Here is a 19,616-nt window from a genome sequence, read left to right on the forward strand (position 1 = left end):
ATATCCCCCAGTCTCATGGCACAGGTCTGCCACTCAGCCCTCTAACTTGAATACGTTCCTCATGCTTGGTGCCTCTTTTTTTGGGGGGGGTTGTCAGTGACAAGGGGATATAGTACTACATTTGCATGAATAGTATACTTACAATTTTATTGTGTGATTTCCATACACTAATATCTGTGAGACTCCTAGAAGGGTAACTGGCAAATAGTGAGTTTTTAGCCTTTTAAGTGGAATCTGTTGACACATTTTATAAACAGAATTGAGGGCAAGTATCTGATCTATATATATCTCGAATACTCAGTATATATGCTATGTTATGCTAGGTACCAGGAAGGAGGCACACTCAGAACTGTCTAATGATGTGCTTATCAGTCTTGTGTGAGAGCATATTAGTGCACGTATGAGCATGCTTATTAGAGGGAACCCTCATAGATTATGTATACATATATATGTTATAAAACCTCATATATTGTATAGAGTGAGGATTACAGTCATCAAGATTAAGCCCAACAAGGCTTCAATTGTTCACATCAGTTAGATTTTGTGTTTGAGAGTATCATTCAGCCATACTTGTAATAATTAGATAGCAGCTGCTCTGAGTGTGTTTTATTTTGGGGGTATAAATCAATTCTAGCTAAAGCTCTCTGAAAGCGAGCCAATCTTTGGAGAACCTCTAATCAGAGGAGGTCCTACCGTGGAGGCAGGAGGGACGGAAGAAGGGAGCAGTTGTAGGGGCTGAAGCTTCTTGTGTCTACATACAGATTAGATTTGTTTAGTGTGTTTGTTTGCCAGTGCTGCCATAACAGTACCACACACTGAGAGATTTAAATAACAGATTTATTTTTTCCCAATCTAGAAATAGAAGGCCAAGATCAGGTGTTGGCCAAATTGATTTCCCCTGAAGCCTCTCTCCTTGGCTTCCAGATACTCCCCTCCTCAGGGGATCTTCAAAGACCCCTTTTCCTGTATTTCCCATTCCACACCACGTTTTTTTCCTCATCTTAAAAGAGCATCATTCCCATTAAATTAATACTCCAGCTTTGTGACCTTATTGAACTTTTAAAAAATTTAAATTGAATTTATTGGTACATTCTAGGTATACAGTACAATTACATTCATTACTGGGATCTTGTACGTTTACGTGCCAGGTCTTGGTTCTCATTTTTTCCCCACCCTCCCTTCATCCTGTCCTCCCCTCCCCACCTTTAAAAACTTTAATTCCATTTTTACATTTTCTCATATTTTTTTCCTTTTCCCTTGTTCCCCTTTCCCTATCCTTCTCACTGTCCCTACATCTTTGGTCCTTTTCTTCCTATTTCACATTACTAATTGTCCCATTAGGATTTTGAGTGCTATTTTAGTTTTTCGCACCAGAGAAACTATTTGGTATTTGCATATGTATGAATTATTTATTTCACTTAAGAGTATAGCCTCAAAATGTACTCATTTACCTATGAATGAATCTACATTCTCATTCTTTATGGCTGAGTAGTATTCCATTTTATAGAAAAACCACATCTTCTTTATCCAGTTAACAATTGATGGGCAGATGGGCTGCTTCCAAGTTTTAGCTATTACAGACTGTGCCACTATAAAAATGGGTACACATATATCACTGTGGTATGATTCTATTAATTCTTTTGGAAAGATATCCACAGAGGGATGGCTGGGTCAAACAAAACCTTTAATCCTAGTTCTCTGAGGTATCTCCATATTGACTTCCATGGTGGTTGTACCAGTCTGCACTCCCACCAACAATGGAGAAGGAGGGTTTCTTTCTCCCCACAACCCCGCCAACATTTGCTATTGTGTGATTTCTTGATAGCAGCCATTCTTTGTGGGGTGAGGTGGAATTTCAGTGTTGTTTTCATCTGCATCTCTCGAATGACCAGGGATGTGGAACATTTTTTCATATATTTACTTGCTGCTTTTACTTCTTTGAGAAATGTCTGCTTATTTCAAATGCCCATTTTTGAATTGGGTCTTTATATTTGAGGGGTGCTGGTTGTTTTGAGTTCTTTATATATTCTAGATAATAGTCCTTTGTCTGAGGAACAACTTGTAAAATGTTTTTCCCACATTGTAGGTTGTCTCTTAGTTCTGTTGATTGTTTCTTTTGCAGTGCAGAAGCTTTTTAATAAGATTAGATCCCAGTTGTTGATTCTTTCTGCTAGTTCCTCTGCTACTGAGGATTTGTTCATAAAGTCTTTTCCTAAGCCAATGTCTTCCAGAGTTTGGCCTAACTTCTCTTCCAGCAAATTTAGTGTTTTTGTTTTTATATTTAGATCTTTAATCCACTTGGATTTTAATTTAGTGCATGGTGACAGATAAGGGTCTACTTTTAATCTTTTGCAGGTTGAGATCCAGTTTTTCCAACACCATTTACTAAAGAGGCTATCTTTCCTCCACTTAGGATGGTCAGCTCCTTTGTCAAAGATGAGGTAGCTGAGTGCATCTGGAGTTGTTTTTGTGTCTTCCAATCTGTTCCACTAATCCTCAGGTCGGTTTCTTTCCCAGTACCATGCTGTTTTTATCACAGTGGCTTTGTAATATAGTTTCAAATTGGGATTTGTTATACCTGCTGCCATGTGTCTGTTGCCTAGGATGGCCTTTGCTATTCTAGGTCTCTTATGGTTCCAAATAAATTTTTGGATTCTTCTTTCTAGTTCTGTGAAGTGTGGTGTTGGTATTTCAATTGGTATTGCATTGAATCTGCATAGCAGTTTTGGTAGTATGGCCATTTTCACTATGTTGATTCTTCCTACCCAGGAGCAGGGGACATCGTTCCATTTTCTTATATCCTCCTCGATCTCTTTTTTCAGAGTGCTGTAGTTTTCAGTGTAGAGGTCTTTTGCTTCTTTTGTTAGATTGATTCCTAGATACTTCATTTTTTAGGGTGCTATTGGGAAAGGAATTGTTTCCCTAATTTCTGGTTCAGTGAGTCTGTTATTTGTGTACAAGAAGGCTATTGATTTTTGGGTAATGATCTTTTATCCAGCTACTCTGCTATAAGTGTCTATAAAGTCGAGAAGACTTTTGGTGGAGTTTTTTGAGTCTTCAATGTAGAGTATCATATCATCAGCAAATAATGACAGTTTAACTTCTTCCTTTCCTATCTTTATTGCTTTTATTTCTTTCTCTAGTCTAACTTCTATGGCTAATGTTTCCAGAACTATATCAAACAGGAGTGGTGATAGTGGGCATCCTTGTCTTGTTCCTGATTTTAACATGAAGGTTTTCAGTTTTTGGCCATTTAATATGTTGTTGGCTGTTGGTTTTTCATAGACAGCCTTTATTAAGTTGAGACATAGACCATCTATTCCAATTTTTTGCAGAGTTTTTATCATGAATGGGTGTAGAATTTTGTCAAATGCTTTTTCTGTATCTATTGAGAGGATCATGTGGTTCTTGCCCTTGACTTTGTTAATATAGTGTATAACATTTATTGATTTATGTATGTGGAACCATCTTGCATTCCTAGAATAAATCTTACTTGGTCAGGATGTGTGATCTTCTTGACAATCCTCTGTATTCTGTTTGTTAATATCTTACTGAGGATTTTTGCATGTATATTCATTAAGGAGATTGGCCTGTAGTTCTCTTTTTTGTTACATGTTTCTCAGGTTTGGGAATCAAAGAGATATTTGCTTCCAGGAATGAATTTGGAAGTATTGCTTCCCTTTCAATTTCATTGAAAAGCCTGAAGTGTAATGACAGTAGATCTTCTCTAAATGTCTTGTAAAATTCAGCGGTGAATCCATCAGGACCTGGGTTTTTCTTTGTTGATAAGTGTTTAATTACATTTTCAATTTCACTGATTGTGATTGGGGTGTTTAAAATGTTTTTATCTTCTTCATTCAACTTTGGTAATTCATAAGTATCTAGAAATCTGTCCATTTCTTCTGTGTTTTCCATTTTATTAGAGTACATGTTTTCATAGTATGTATTAAAAATCCTCTGAATTTCTCTGGGATCTGTTGTGACTTCGCCTTTTTCATTCCTGATTGCATGATTCTGAGCCTTTTCTTTCCTTTTTTTGATAAGGCTTGCTAAGTGTTTATCAATTTTATTTAGTCTTTCAAAACACCAACTCTGATTAAGTTATTTTTTGTATCATTTTCTTAGTTTCCATTGCATTGATTTCTGCTCTAATCTTTATAATTTCCTCTCTTGTTCAAGATTTGGGTTTTTCTTGCTCTTGTTTTTCTAGGAGTCTAAGAGTCATCATTAGGTTGTTTATTTGAGGTAGGTCTGTTTTTCTAATGTGGGCATTCAGTGCTATGAATTTTTCACATAGAACTGCTTTCATTATGTCCCATAGATTCCTGAATGTTGTATTGGCATCTTTGTTTATTTGTAAAAACTGTCTGATTTCTTCTTTGATTTCCTCTGTGATCCATTGATTGTTCAGGAGAGTGTTGTTCAATTTCCATGTGTTTGTGAAGTTCCTACGATTTCTTATGCTATTGATGTCCAGCTTTATTGCACTGTGATATGATAATATACATGGAATAACTTCAATTCTTTTACATTTATTCAAACCTGTTCTGTGAGGTATTATGTGATCTACCTTCGAGAATGTCGCATGTGGAGCTGAAAAGAATGTATATTTTGATTTTGTGGGGTGGAACACTCTATTAGACTTCTAATAAGTCCATGCGTTCAAAAGCTTGGTTCATTTCTAGTATTTCATTGTTGATTTTTTGCCTAGATGATCTGTCTATTTGTGATAGTCGGGTATTTAGAGCCCCCACTACTATTGTATTAGTGCTTATTTGGTTTTTCATGTTACTTAATGCTTGTTTTGTATAGTTGGGGCATTTATTTTTGATGCATATATGTTTATGATTGTCATTTCTTCCTCTTGGATTGTTTCCTTTACAAGGATGTAGTGGCCTTCTTTGTCTCTCTTAATTAGTTTTGGTTTGAAATTTGCTTTGTCTGTGAATAAGATTACTTCCCCTGCTTTTTTTCTGGGCTCCTGTAGTGTTGAGTATTGTTTTCCATCCTTTCAGTTTCAGTCTATGGGCTTCTTTTTGCACTAGGTGTGTTTTTTGTATACAACATATTGCTGGATTTTGCTTCTTAATCCATTCTGCCAATCTATTTCTCTTGATTGGTGAATTGAGGCCATTGACATTGCTAGTTATAACTGATATGTACTGACTTATTATTGTCATGTTATTGTCCGTTTGTTTACTCTTTATTTTTTGTCCTCTCCTTTTAGTTTCTTTCCTTGGTATTTGATTTGCTCTGTTGGGCCTTCTGGTGTTGTGATCTTCATTGTCTTTTTCTAGGATATTGTTTAAAATTCCTTGTAGTGCTGGTTTAGTATTCATGAAGTTTTTCAAGTGTTCTTTGTCATGGAAGTATCTTATTTCTCTGTCCACTTTGAAAGAGATTTTTGCAGGATACATCAGTCTTGGTTGGAGGTTGTTTTCTTTTAGGAGTTGAAATACCTCACCCCAGGCTCTCCTTGACTTGAGGGTTTGTGTTGAGAAGTCTGCTGTGATTCTGATGGGCTTTCCTTTGCATGTGATTTGTTTCTTTTCTCTTACTGCTTGTAGTATTTTGTTCTTCTGTTGGGTTTCTGGGATCTTGATTAGTACATGTCTACGTGTAAATTTTTTTTTGATCTTGGCTAGTTGGTGTCCTATATGCCTCACTTATGTGTATGTCTAATTCTTCCCCTCTGTTTGGGAAGTTTTCTGTCATTAAATCTGTGAACAGCTTTTTTAAGTCATTTGAATTTTCTCCTGGTACTTCATGGATTCCTATCAGTCTTATGTTATGTTTCTTTGCATCATCTAGGAGTTGTTGGATTGATTTCTTATGCTCCCTTTTGTTTTTTATTTTTTGTTTTTTGTTTTTTTTTTGGTTCCAGGGATTGAATCTCCCTTACTGTTTTTGAGAAACCTCTCTTTTCATTGTCACTGTCTGCTATCCTATCTTCTATATCTGAAATTCTTTCTTCTCAATCTTTTTGTTTCAGTTACGTATGCTTTCAATAGAATTTTTAATCTCCTGGATATCTGTTTGAATCTGTTTAATGGATTCCATTTCTTTCCTATTTTGGGTGTTCATTGTTTCCTTTTCTTTCTTATTCTGGGCCTTCATTGTTTCTGTTATGTTCCTAAACTCATCTATTTTTTTGTCAGTTTGTGTTCTGGATTCTCGAATCATGTCTTTCATTTTGCTCACCATCTCTATGGTTATCTGGGAAATAATTTCTGTTTTCAATTTTTCTAGAGCTTGATTGATCAGTTTTTTTCACTTCCTGTGCTGTTAGTTCTGAGTGTCCTGGAGGTTCACTATCTGATTTTTCATCCTCTTTTGCCCTACTGTTTGCCATTCGTGGCCTGGAATTTTGTTTGTGGCTTGCTTAAGTGTTTTCTCATCTTTATTTTTGCTGTTGGGTTGCCCTTGATTCAATCTCTGGGTCATTAAGTCTTCCTGATATCATTGCGTCCCAGCCTTTGATTCTCTAATGACTTATAGCCATTCTCATTTTCATAATTGAGAAAACAACTCATCAAATCAATCCCTATCCTTTATCCCAAGCGACACAATCAGGAACATAGTAGGATCAATCACCACCCTTTATATCCCACCATACCTCTGCAGAGTGTGTCGAAGGACTGGCTCAATCAGGGGATCTATGAGCCAGGGCGGGCGCAATGGTGCTCAGTGGTGCCCATGTGGCTACCCTCCTGGTGCTGTATCAGAGTCAATCAGTGGTGCCCACTTGATAAGGTGCAGCTCTAGAGGAGGCCCATAGATCAGGCTGCACTGCACAGCTGAGTGGACTCTGAGTCCATGCTGGGGCGATGTTGCAAAACTCACCCTCCTCATGCTTGGTCTGAGCCAATCAGTGGCATCCGCTGGAAAAGTCGTGGCTCCAGAGGAGGCCTGTAGATTAGGCTGGGCTGAACTATCTTTTTATAGATCTTATCATCAAATATACTCAAATTAAGGATAAGTTTTAATATATTAAATCTCAAGAGGGACACAATTCAGCCCATAGTAGTCAGTGAGATTATAAACTGCATCAGATAAGAGATCTTTCCTTTAGAAACATACCAGGGAAGCTGGTAGGATAAAGAGTAGTCAATACAACACAAAAAAACAACTTATGGATGTAAGGGTGGGATGTTGTTGGAATAAAGCATTATTTCCTCAAGGTAATTCTTGTCTAATATATTGAAATTCTTTGGGAGAATAAATAAATACATAAATAAATAAAGACTGCTTAGTTCAATCTTCTTGTTCTGCCACTGAGCACATTGGGGAACAGGATGCTATGGGTTTTGCATGAGGCCACTGAGCTTGATGCAGGTAGAGCTGGGGTGAGGGATGTTGCTAAACAGTGGGATCTATCAATAACATTAATGGGTCAGAAGAAAGGATTTTGAAAGTTTTTACCATAAAGAAAGGATAAATGTTTGAGGAGATTAATAAGCTTAACTTGATTTAAACATAATATAATATTTGAAACAACACACACCTTATTAGTATGTACAATTTGTATATTTTAATCACTTAATAAATTAATTGAAGATAAACAGCAAAACACAAATTCTGATAAGGAGGGACAGTGGATAAAATATTCAGAGTTTCAAAAGTGTTTGATAATTTGCAGTTCCAAGGATATTAAAATATAGGGCCTTAGGGGATTAGTTTTATTGTAGTATAGAACTAACAAAAACAGAAATTAAAAGGCGAAAGTGGTATTCGTTTTCTTAGACGTTGACATTATTCAGTCATTATCTGCTAAATGTCCAGTAGGCAAAGCTGAAGTTGGATTTTTTAAAATATAAAAATTTTAATAAATGATCTACATAAGCTACCATTTAATCAAACCAGCATTCATTAAAGAGAGATTTTAGTAAAGAAGAAGAAGGTTAAGGGCATAAATGTATTTGAAAACACTGAGTTAAAGTAAAAATGATTTATTTGTTTTAGGACTTTTTTGAGCCATTACTCCTATAATTAAACAGGAGACATCAGTATATCCCTAAATTTATTTGATTAGCGAAGCTCCTTTTTATAGAATTTATTTTGGGAAAAGCTGTGAAGCAAATCCAGTATCTGGATTTCTGAGAAGACTTCTAATTTGTATAATATACAATATAATTTATACAATATATATTAATGTACTACATACTCTTGTTATCCCCCCATAAGTAGTCTCAATTATATTTTTGGTACATATTTCTACTTGAGGACAGATATGTTTTCTATGGCATTTTTTATTATTTGCAGTGTGTATAATGTTCTATACTCAATTTGTGCTTATTAAATATTTGCTAATTGTCCTTGTGATTGTAGTAGATGAGTTTCAGTGCTGATGGCTCAAAGGCATTGCATTTATGGAAGCAAAACAATGCTATATGTAGTAAATAGGTACAAAACTCACTTCACAGATAAGAAATGACACATATTAAATTTATTTTAACATAAAGCTAATTTTGACTCTGAGCTCATATCTTAGTTATTTAGGCGATTTCCTTTTTTCCCCTTCTGAATCACACAAAAATCCCAAGACATACGAGGTATATAGAAATTGGAGGAAGTCCCTGAAATCTCTAATTTATTATTAAAATACTTGATACCATTGATTGTAAGCCTGGATTATCCAGATGGGCCCACATAATCACAAAGATTATAAGATGGGGGCAGAAGAGCCAGAGTTAGAGGAGGAATGTGACTAGGGACACAGTGGTCAGAGAAAGGACAGGGGATATGAGGCTGCTGGGTTGTAATGTAGAGGAAAATGTCATGAGCCAAGAGGTGAAAGTGGGGTTTAGAAATTGATAAAGGTAAGAAAATAGAGTATTTGCAAGATTGTCCAAAAAGAATTAGATGGAGTTATACTAGCTGTACTATTCCCCTTTGCCAAGTTTCTGAAGTATTATTTGAAGGAAAGACTACTGAATGGATCCTCAATAATGCTTTTCCATTTTCCACTGTATCAATTATACCTTCTCCCTTTCTGCTAGAAGAATGCCTCTACTGGTCTCAAAATTATGAAGAGACACTTACCTGGAATGGAGAAGGGAAATTTTAGTTCAAATAAATCACAAACATTAAAATCTCAATAAATCATCCTACCAAATGTATATACATAATAAAAAATTCTGAGTGTTGCGTTTTCTTTGAGCAAAAGATTTATTGGTACATTTTAGTTATACATAATGATAAAATTCATCATAGGGAATTTTTACTGGTTGAGCAGTGGATTTTGATTTAGGACAGAATGTGATATACTCCCAACTGTTGCACTGATTAGTTTTTTATATTTTATTTTTTATTACATGCGTTCATTATGTAATGATTAGACTCATTGTGTGGAATTGGTTCATGTACATAACATCTCAATTCTTTTTTTCATCCCCTTTTCCTCTCCTTGCTCCTCCTCATTCTATCTCTTAGGGTTGATTGGTTTTTATTGGCTTGGTTTTTTTCTCCTACTCATCAGTGAACTGAAAATTCCTCTTTCACCCTTTATGTACATATGTATGTATGTGTGTATGTAAAATACATACAAAAGTGGATACATAGCATTATTACACATAAACTTAATTTACAAAGAAGAATAAGGAGTTAGCATTTTCAAATTTAACATTTTCCAAAAAGGAATAGTCAAACTCTTTTGTTTGTTCCAGGAAAAGAAGGATGGAATAAATATTTAACAAAAACGGTATCTGGAGATTATTCTAAGATACTTTTAAGTTTTAGAGAAACTAGTGGAACATGCATTCTAACTGATGTGACCACAGAAAGTCTATGCTTATTTTGTACCCACAGTGATGTTTGGTTCCTTGAGAGTTATTAATGTTATGACTTTCTTTGTCTCTGGAAATTATTTCTCTATACATATTTTGCTTCTTTAGACATATGTCAATATAAGGAGCAGTTGAAAAAAATGGCTTGAATCAAACATAAAACTGAAAAGAACAATATTTATTTGCTGAATTAAACTGAACCTGAATATTAACCTTAAATTAAATAAAAATGCATCAGTTTTCTTCCAAAAATGTGAATCAACAGAGCCTGTATAGCCCCCAAATTATTATATTGGCTGAAAGCTGAAATTTTAGAGCAACCTCTTGAACAGAATCCAAGCCGACACTATTTCATTTTGGTTGGAATCTCTGATGAAAGTGGAATTGCATCTCAATATGTTCTTTTCATCTTTGTCTTTCCTTTATCCTTTAGGAGCAGTAAGTGTAGGGATTTCTTGTTATTTTTTAGAAGCTATGGAAGTCATAATTAGTCATACAAAAAATGGCATTTGATGTTCCAAGTAACATTATCAAAAGGAAGTAGCAAATGGCTATTATGTAGGTGCACGCAGAGGCTGACAAGTGGACAACTGGAAGCTCACTAATGATTTGGGAAGTGGGCAGAGATTTTCAGAATACTAATACAAATATGTGTAATTCCATACACATAATTCTGAGAGGAAACTACTTCATAACCTAATTAATTTAGAAAAATATATTCATCTGTTGGTATTACCAACACTTGAAAAATTATTTTGAATTGTAGCTATTTATTATTTCTCTAAAATAAAAATAACCAAAAGGACTCTAGATGGTACAGTTTGGGTTACCAGAACCACTAGAGCTTATATTTCTGCAAAGTGTTGCAGATTTTGCCCCAGTAGCAAGGAAGTAAGACAGATTTTGGTACCATAGAAATGGGGTTGTTGCTTGATGTTATGGGACTACATTATTCAGAAGCCTCTGGAAATTGCTTGTAGGAGGAATTTGGAAAAGTTTGCAGATGCCAGCTGAAGAAGCAGCGTTAGAATTCTGTGAGCCAAATTTGATGGTAAACTCTGTTTGAAGCTCAGAAGGTCAGTACATGGACAATATTGCAGCCAGTAAAGAACAGGCTCAAGAGGTTTCAGTTGAGAAAAAGAGATTTCACTAGAAATTGGACTTCAGGCTGTATGTGTTATGCTCTGGGAGAAAATTTGTCTGCATTTTGCTCATGTCTAGAGATTTTACAGGAGGTTGAGATTAAGGGTAGCAGAATAATCTAGTGGAAAAAAATTTTAAGGCACTCTTATGTTCAAGAATTGGTAGGCTACTGTTGGAGGCTTTTATCCAGCTCTATCTTGAGAATAAAGAGCAAAAGGCACAGGTGAATGATTTAAAAAGCTTTGAGTTTCACCAGAAAGGAAGGTTCTGTAAATTTTAGGCCTTCAAATATGGAGGTTATTGAAAAGACTAAAACCAAGGACTTTACAAAAAGACAAAATGAAAAATGAGGGAATGCAAGAAACCAGTCTAAAAAAATCACAAAAGTGAAAGACTACTTTGAGAAGAGAGACCCATGGCACCATGCTCCAGAATGGTGGCTGCCTAGATAATTTGTTCATAGGGATTTGGCTCATAGAACTCAGTCACCCAGGCACTCGGGCCTCTGCAACCATAAGCAAGATGAAAAACAGATCAGCTACTGCTCTGGCCAGTGACAGATCTTGGCATCATCTACATGGTGTTGGCTTTAGCCACATACAAAGTGTAAGGGTTGTAGGGTTAAGGAAGTTTCCATCTGGATTTCAGAAGAATACCTAGGAGACCAGGTAGTTTGCCCCTGAGAAGGCAGTGTATAAAATTGTGAGGGTGAAACCAAAACTGCAGTGGAGATCTCAGAATTTTTGAAAAACCAAGAGTAAAGAACATCCAAGGAAAGCTGCAACGAGTGAGCAAAGTTACTCAGAGGCTGTGAGGGTTATAGCCATTGGCAGTGCCAAAGGGGGATAAGGGCAAAGCCACCTAAGCCCTTGCCATAGATTGCACCAGGTGTGGAGTATGTTTGTCCTTTCAGATTTTGGTCTTGCTTTGATCCCTTTCCACTCTATCCTATTTCTACTTTTTGGAATGGGAATATTTATCCTGTGTCATTGTATATTGGAAGTATTTAACTTTCTTTTCATTTTTTTACAGGAGTTTGCAGCTAAGAGTTTACTTTAAATCTCAGAGGAGACTTTAGACTTGGACTTTTCAGAAATACTGAAACTGTTAGAAACTTGGCAACTATTAGAGATTAATTAAATGCATTTTTCATAAAGATGCACAGGACTTTTTTGGGATACAGGGGAAGAATGCTATGGTTTACATCTAGGTGTCCTTCCCAAATACTCATGTACTCATAGGTTATTGGATCATGGAGGTGTGATATTTATCAGTGGATTAGCTTACTAATGAGCTAAATATGATAGTGGGAAACAAAGCCTGGTTAGAGGAGGTCACTGATGTTGGCCTGGAAGTGTCTACATTTCTCCTTCCTCTCATGATAATTCTGTTTCCTGCTACCATGCCATTAGCTCTCTCTTCTCTACCATGTCACCTTGCCTTACTATGGATCGAATCCTTTACAAACTGTTAGGCAGAACTAACCTTTCTTCCTTTTAATTATAGGTGTTGGGTATTTTGTTCCATAAATGAAAAGCAACTAAGTTCATCTTTTTCTAAGTCCATTTTTGGTATTTTATACCATCTATTAAAAACTCAGAAAGTGGGGTTGTGTACACTGCTAATCACAGCCATCTGGGAGGCTGAGGCAGGAGGACTGAAAATTCAAGCCATGCCTGACTTAGTGACTTAGCAAGAGCTTGTCTCAAAGATATTAAAAAAGGACTGGGAATGTATCTCAGAGAAATGACCCTTGGTTCAATTCCCAGTATCTACCTCAAAATGCACCCCCCAAATTGTAATAAAAACAGAAACAATAATCAACTCCCCCAAAAGTAAAACAAATTCAAACCCACCAAAATAACCTCCCTCTAGCTAATCAACCAAACCCATACAAGAAACTCTCTCCAAACACACATGTAGTTTCCTAGAGGTACTATTTTTACAACTCATAGAATGGCCAGTTACAGATGTTTCTATTAGCTTAAATTTCCTTTCTTTGGTTATACTCATTAATGGGCTTAAGCCTTCTGGCTCTGTTTTCACCTCTCTCTTTTTTTTAAAAAATCCTTGGATATTTGTTGTAAAATATTTCTTTTTCTCAATCCTGTTATTTACTGAGACCTCATTCTTAAGCACTCTTTCTCAGCATCAGGTTACTACTACTTCATTAGCTTTTTTATATGAAATAAACTTATGTCAGCTGACTAGATTTGGTATTTTGTAAATGATTTTATAAAAGTACATTTTTATTTCTAACTCCTGACGATCATGTTGCCCATTTAATTGCATAGAGGGAGCATTAGGAATTTAGTCCAGTCACAGATTTATAGCAAACAGTAATTATGAAACAGACCGAGTGACAATTAATTTAGCAAATTACCTATGTTCTTGTTGCTCTCTGAGGAGATTACAGTAGTAGACTACATAGACTACAGCAGAGATTACTGGATATTTATAGGCTAATGTAGATTTGTTACTTCAAATGTGAGGGTGATAACGATATTCTTTTTGGCACTTTTTTTCAACCTGCAAATTGCCACTTTGTAGATGATCTCATTTTGTCATGACCACAACTCCAGAAACATGATGGAGAAAGAATACTTACTTCTAAACTTGAAGAGGATAATGACCTATCTCAAGGACATAGCCTCATAGTGATAGAGCATAACTGGCTTCTATTACTTTCAATAATTAACCTGTGTCCTACTCATCATCCCTTGCTGTTCCTGTAGTTTTTGAAAGCATTTTTCTATTTCATTTTTGTTTAATTTTATAAAAGTAATAATATTTCTGTTTTGATTTGATTGGTCCTCTAAGTTCAAACATTTAGGAAAGGTTTGAAAAACAACATTTAGCCCAAATTTATTCTATGTTTGCAATAAAAAATATTTCATTTGGGACCACAAAAACAAAATTTATCATTACTGAAATTCAAGCCAGAAGGTTTTATTTATCTTCTAATTGGATGGAATTTTATTTCCTCTATCTACAGAAAGTTATATTTTTAAAAAGCCATAAAAACTTTTTTTGAGTCCATCAGAGCATAATACGTTTACAGATTTAGTAAGAGTGAAGAAGAGAGGCATCTTGCTCTAGTCCTGTGTCCACCACTGACCCCTAATGCCCATCTGAGCCTCAGTTTATTAATGTGCGATATAAAATAGTTGGAGTAGCTACTGTTGGTTGCTTCAACAGTCTCTAATTTTCTTTTTTATTTTATTTTATTTTATTTTATTTTAGCTTTAATTGAGTTTATTGGTACCTTTTAGGGATACAGTACAGTTACATTCATTGTTGGGATCTTGTACCTCTGCATGACAAGTCTTGATTCTCATTTTTTCCCCTTACCTCTGCCCTCCCTTCATCCCCTTCTTCCCTCCCCATTTACAAACACTTTATTTTCATCTCTTCATTCTCTCACATTTTTTTCTTTTCCCTTTTTATTCTTCCCCTACCCATCCCATCGTCCCTACACCTTTAGCTCCTTTCTTTCCATTTCTAAATGTCAGTAATCTTATTAGAATCTTATGCATTGTTGCAGATTATTCACACCAGGGAAACTACTCCGTATTTACACATGTGTGACTTATTTATTTCACTTAGGAGTATATCTTCAATATGTATCCATTTTCCTATGAGTGAATCTATTTTCTCGTTCTTTATGGCTGAGTAATATTCCATTTTATAGAAAAACCACATCTTCTTTATCCAGTTTCCAATGGATGGGCAAATGGGCTGTTTCCAAAATTTAGCTATTACAAACTGTGCCGCTATAAATATGGGTGCACATACTTCTCTGTGATATGATTCTTTTAGTTCTCTTGGAAAGATACCCAACAGAGGGATGGCTGGGTCAAATGGAACCTCCAGTCCAAGCTCTTTGAGGTATCTCCATATTGATTTCCATAGTGGTTGCATCAGTCTGCACTCCTACAAACAATGGAGAGGGGTTCCTTTCTCCCTACAACTCCGCCAACATTTGTTACTGTGTGATTCCTTGATAGCAGCCATTCTTTGTGGGGTGAGGTGGAATCTCAGTGTTGTTTTCATCTGCACCTCTTGAATGACCAGTGATGTGGAACATTTTTTCATATATTTTCTTGCTGCTTTTACTTCTTTGTCTGAGAAATGTCTGTTCATTTTGGATGCCCAATTTTGAATCGGGTCTTTATATTTGGGGGGACTGATTGTTTTGAGTTCTTTATATATATCCTTGATAATAGCCCTTTGTCTGAGGAGCAGCTGGTAAAAATTTTTTCCCACTTTGTAGATTGTCTCTTAGTTCTGATGATGGTTTCTTTTGAAGTACAGAAGCTTTTTAGTAAGATGAGATCCCAGTTGTTGATTCTATCTGCTAGTTCCTGTGATATTGAGGATTTGTTCATAAAGTCTTTTCCTATACCAATGTCTTCCAGAGTTCTGCCTAACTTACTTTCCAGCAAGTTTAATGTTTCTGTTTTAATATTTAGATCTTTAATCCATTTGGATTTTAATTTAGTGCATGGCGAAAGATAAGGGTCTAATTTTAATCTGTGACAGGTTGATATCCAGTTTTTCCAACACCATTTATTAAAGAGGCTATCTTTCCTCCACTGAGGATGGTGAGCTCCTTTGTCGAAGATGAGGTAGCTGAGTACATCTGCATTTGTTTTTGTGTCTTCCAGTCTGTTCCATTGATCCTCAGGCCTATTTCTTTGCCAGTACCATGCTGATTTTATCACAGTGGCTTTGTAGTATAGTTTCAAATTGGGAATTGTTACACCTGGTGCCATGTGACTGTTGCCTATAATGGCTTTTGCTATTCTAGGTCTCTTGTGGTTCCAAATGAATTTTTGGATTCTTTTTTCTAGTTCTGTGAAATATAGTGTTGGAATTTCAATTGGCATTGCATTGAATGTATATAGCAGTTTCGGTAGTATGGCCATTTTCACTATGTTGATTCTTCCTACCCAGGAGCAGGGGATATCTTTCCATTTTTTTATATCCTCTTCGATTTCTTTTTTCAGAGTGCTGTAGTTTTCAGTGTAGAGATCTTTTGTTTCTTTTGTTAGATTGATTCCTAGATACTTCATTTTTTTGGATGCTATTGTAAAAGGAATTTTTTCCCTTATTTCTCTTTCTGTCTGTCTGTTATTTGTGTATAGAAAGGCTATTGATTTTTGGGTATTCACCTTGTATCCAGATACTTTACTGAATCTGTCAATTAAGTCTAGAAGTTTTTTGGTGGAGTTTTTTGGATCTTCAATGTAGAGTATCATATCATCAGCAAATAATGATAGTTTAACTTCTTCCTTTCCTATCTTTATTGCTTTAATTTCTTTCTCTTGTCTAATTGCTGTGGCTAATGTTTCCAGAACTATATTGAAGAGAAGTGGCGATAGTGGGCATCCTTGTCTTGTTCCTGATTTTAACATGAAGGTTTTCAGTTTTTGGCCATTCAATATGATGTTGGCTGATGGTTTTTCATAAATAGCCTTTATTAAATTGAGGTATAGACCATCTATTCCAATTTTTTGCAGGGTTTTTATCATGAATGGGTGTTGAATTTTATCAAATGCTTTTTCTGCATCTATTGAGAGGATCATATGGTTTTTGTCCTTGACTTTGTTAATATAATGTATTACATTCACTGACTTTCGTATGTTGAACCACCCTTGCATCTCTGGAATAAATCCGACTTGGTCAGGATGGATGATCTTCTTAATAATCCTCTGTATTCTGTTTGCTAGTATCTTATTAAGGATTTTTGCATCTATATTCATTAAGGAGATTGGTCTGTAGTTCTCCTTTTTAGTTGTATCTTTCCCTGGTTTGGGAATCAAAGTGATACTTGCTTCCAGGAATGAATTTGGAAGTATAGCTTCCCTTTCAATTTCATTGAAAAGTTTGAAGAGTAATGGTAGTAGTTCTTCTCTAAATGTCTTGTAAAATTCAGCAGTGAATCCATCAGGGCCTGGGCTTTTCTTTGTTGGTAAGTTTTTAATTACATTTTCAATTTCACTGATTGTGATTGGGGTGTTTAAAATGTTTTTTTCTTCTTCGTTCAACTTTGGTAATTCGTAAGTATCTAGAAATCTGTCAATTTCTTCTGTGTTTTCCATTTTATTAGAGTACAGGTTCTCAAAGTAGGTGTTCATGATTCTCTGGATTTCTTTTGGATCTGTTGTGATTTCGCCTTTTTCATTCCTGATTGCATGAATCTGAGCCTTTTCTTTCCTTTTTTTGATAAGATTAGCTAAGGGTTTGTCGATTTTATTTATTCTTTCAAAAAACTAGCTCTTCGTTTCATTTATTTTTTGTATCGTTTTCTTAGTTTCAATTGCATTGATTTCTGCTCGGATCTTTATAATTTCCTCTCTTGTTTGAGCTTTGGGTTTTTCTTGGCCTTGTTTTTCTAGGAGTCTAAGTTTCATCATTAAGTTGTTTATTTGAGCCCGCTCTGTTTTTGTAGTGTGGGCATTGAATGTTATGATTTTTCCACGTAGAACTGCTTTCATTTTCATTGTGTCCCAAAGATTCCTGTATGTTGTACTGGCATTCTCATTTATTTGTAAAAATTGTCTAATTTCTTCTTTAATTTCCTCTGTAATCCATTGATTATTTAGGAGAGTGTTGTTCAGTTTCCATGTGCTTGTGAAGTTTCTATAGTTTCTTGTGCTATTGATCTCCAGTTTGATTGTACTATGATGTGATAATATACAGGGGATTACTTCAATTTTTTTGTATTTATTTAGACTTGTTCTGTGAGCCAGTATGTGGTCTATCTTGGAGAATGATCCATGTGCATCGAAAAGAATGTATATTCTGTATTTTGGGGGTGGAATGCTCTATAAACATCTATTAAGTCCATGTGTTCCAAAGCTTGGTTCAGTTCTATTATTTCATTGTTGATTTTCTGCCTAGATGATCTGTCAATTTGTGATAGTGGGGTATTTAAATCCCCCACTACAATTGTATTAGTGCTTATTTTGTTTTTCATGTTACTTAATATTTGTTTTATATAGTTGGGAACATTTATATTTGGTGCATGTATGTTTATGATTGTCAACTCTTCCTCTCGAATTGTTCCCTTTACAAGGATGTAGTGTCCTTCTTTGTCTCTCTTAATGGGTTTTGGTTTGAAATTTACTTTATCTGACAATAAGATTGCTACCCCTGCTTTTTTCTTGGCTCCTGACGCATGGAGAATTGTTTTCCATCCTTTCACTTTCAGTCTATGGACTTCCTTTTGCACTGGGTGTATTTCTTGTATACAACATATTGTTGGATTTTGCTTCTTAATCCATTCTGCCAATCTATTTCTCCTGATTGGTGAATTGAGGCCATTAACATTGATGGTATAACTGATATATTCTGACTTATTTTTGTCATGTTATTGTCCTTTTGTTGACTCTTTTTACTTTTTCTCCCCTCTTCTTTTAGTTTGTTGCCTTGCCCATTTGATTTGGTCTGTAGGGCCTCATGTTATTGTGAACTTCGTTGTCCTTTTCTAGGATATTGTTTAGAATTCCTTGCAGTGCTGGTTTGGTGTTCATGAAATTTCTCAGGTGCTCTTTGTCATGGAAGTATCTTATTTCCCTGTCTATTTTGAAGGAGAGTTTTGCAACATTCTCTAATTTTCTAAGGTCATAAACTTAAATTGTTGATTTCTGATTCTTCCAGAATTTCCAAACATGGCTGCTCCTAGCAAATTCACCAAGATTTTATCTAATAGGATAATGCACCCTATGTTTTTCTAATTAAATGATAGCTACAGTGTTAGAGGTGTGTGTGGCAAGGACTGCTATGTGTGCTCTAAACTCATTTCCTCTACCTACTGACATATTGCAAGTAGTAGAGATGATTGAGTTCTGACTTCTGGAATGTAGGTAGAATGTGAGTGCTTTTAAATCTGATTAAAAAGTACTACAGTACAACTGTGTCTTTTTCTTTCCCTCATGTATTGCTCAAAGATAAGGAATTCTTGATCTCAAGTGATAGTGGTAACACAAAAAGAATGAAGGTTCCTGAATGGAAGTTTATCTGTTGGAGATGATTAGATTACATGTGAGAGAGAAAGAAGCTATCAGTGCGCTGAGATTGTCTTTTACTGCAGTTTGTATGAGAGTGAGATACTTTGTTACCACACACAAAATCAAAATATGTATCATTGTGCTGTCAGTCAGATGAGGGGAAACAAAGAAGAGATATAGCTGGTTACTTATAAGACTAAAGATCTCTGTTATGCCATTGAAAACTATTTGGTTAAAATATCAGCTATGAACACCTGAAAGACATGTATCCAAAAGTCCCTGTACCTCTATCAGAAATGAGTCATTGTGGCTATGTTGCCTATTACTGACTTTTTAAAAAAGAAAAGTACTATAAAGAAGTAAAGCAGAATGGTCAGTTTTCAAGCAGAGAATCCAGAGAACAGAGAAGTTCTAAAATTTAAGTATTTTGCTATTAGGATATGTCAACTGTGTCTGGACTCTGAATAATAAAATTGAAGACTAAAAGAGCTTGATTGAAAAAGACCAGTAATTCTTCTCAGTTAAACCCAATATCTCCGATTCAGAATATTATTGTTCCATTAGTTCTGTTCTTTCAGATAGCCTTAATGTTGCAATCAAATGTAGAGGAATGTAAAAGTTAAAGAATAAGATAGGTTTGAGAGCTATGTCTGAGAACAAACTTTAGATGTTA

At 35.4% G+C, this 19,616-nt stretch overlaps 1 pseudogene; it reads right to left on the minus strand.

Annotated features, from left to right (window-relative positions):
• Positions 1-6,852, minus strand: part of LOC104874291 — an 18,182-nt pseudogene extending 11,330 nt beyond the window's left edge.
• Between the last annotated feature and the right edge of the window lie 12,764 nt (positions 6,853-19,616).

Source organism: Fukomys damarensis, unplaced genomic scaffold (genome assembly GCF_012274545.1).
Source record: "Fukomys damarensis isolate Sample0158 unplaced genomic scaffold, DMR_v1.0_HiC HiC_scaffold_14, whole genome shotgun sequence".
Classification (NCBI taxonomy): Eukaryota; Metazoa; Chordata; class Mammalia; order Rodentia; family Bathyergidae; genus Fukomys; species Fukomys damarensis.